General features: G+C 42.3%; 1 pseudogene; it reads right to left on the reverse strand.

Annotated features, from left to right (window-relative positions):
• Nucleotides 1–640: 640 nt before the first annotated feature.
• Nucleotides 641–791, reverse strand: LOC116506857 (annotated as a pseudogene).
• Nucleotides 792–1,556: the final 765 nt, after the last annotated feature.

The raw sequence follows: 1,556 nt of genomic DNA on the forward strand, positions 1-1,556 counted from the left end.
TGCTAACTCGTACAAGTCTTTCACCAAACTTTGCATGTAAGACTATTTGTTCCTCTATGTCTCCCCCAACAAACAACAAATGTGAAATTATATGATTTCTGTAGGTTCTGCATCTTTTGATAAACCTACGTCATCACTATTTCCAAGTGCTATGCTCAGAAGGAGGCTACAGGAGTCCATCAGACCCCGTGCTTCATGAACATACTCAATTACCTTGTCATTTATATTCCATCTGTAGTAGGAAAGGGAGGACTATGCAACCTGGTGGCGAGATATGAACCTAGCATTACCAGCCTTTATCACGATACACTACATTGTGTTATAATCAGCACCTTTTATTTCTCAATTGTAGACAATGGCAGGAATTGTTCTGTGGGATCTGTGGTTATACCATATCTAGTGATAGGATTCAGCCAGTTCGCATCGCTTCGGGAGAACCGGTTGTTAAGTTTCTGAGCAGTTTGGTGAACTGGTTGTTGGAAGACATCATTAGGGCAGAGAACCGGTTGTTAAATTATTTGAATCCCACCACTGACCGTATCTCTCAGTCATCCCACCACAACCCTAGTGCACAACAACACAACTTACCAATAGTTAAGTTCAGTTTCAACAAAGGGAATCGGGACAGGGATATAAGCAACTCAGTGATCAGACTGTGAACTTAAAAACTGCCCATGCAGACTATTGTTCATGTTTCATGACGGGATATTGGGAAAAAGTTTTCAATTAGCAATAATCATGACTCTGATTGACTTCATTAAATGGCTATGATACTGTCACTATGCAAAGATGCAGTACCATCCAGGGGAAGAAGCGGAGCAAAACTAGCACAGTGTCATCAATGGAGTAGATTATGTCCTAGTGTCACCCATACTCCTACACATGGAGCAACATTTTCTGTATTCTTCTGAAAAAGTAGACTCCATGAGTTTGAAGTTTTCAGCAGGAATATGTTGCTTATGCAGACTGGTAGATGTATCTGCATGGGAGACCAATATGGAAATTATGTTTCCGTGTATAGAAAGACAATTCTGCTATTAAGCTCACAGAGACCACTCTTGTTGAAAGGGTCAGAATGACATTGCCTCTGGAAAAACAGCATGGTAAGATGCCCATCACCCACCAGTATACCAAGCTGTTATCTTATGAGATTTGTTTGCAACCTTAGTGGTGAAAAATGAAATCAAGTCTTTGGGGTTTGGAACACTGGGGCCTGCAGTGTGAAGTTGACTGGAATTGACTGCACCATGTTGGCCTTCTGGCCTGTGGTGTCATAGCAGATGGTGAAGGAACTCACATTGTTTTCATTGCTTTGTCAGAAAATGTTGGGTCAACTGTTAAAATCCCAGCAGACCAGTGGTGGGTTTCAAAAATTTTTGGAACCTCTTCTGTAGGTGTGGCCTGCTTTTCGGGTCCACTGTGGAACCTCTTCTAACTGGTTTGGTAGACTTGACGAACCGGTTCTACCAAATAGGTGAGAACTGGTAGGAACCCACCTCTGCAGCAGACCCATCATTTCTCAAAATTGTCCAGCAATAACCCCCACCCCCATATCT

Source organism: Thamnophis elegans, chromosome 3, assembly GCF_009769535.1.
Source record: "Thamnophis elegans isolate rThaEle1 chromosome 3, rThaEle1.pri, whole genome shotgun sequence".
NCBI lineage: Eukaryota > Metazoa > Chordata > Lepidosauria > Squamata > Colubridae > Thamnophis > Thamnophis elegans.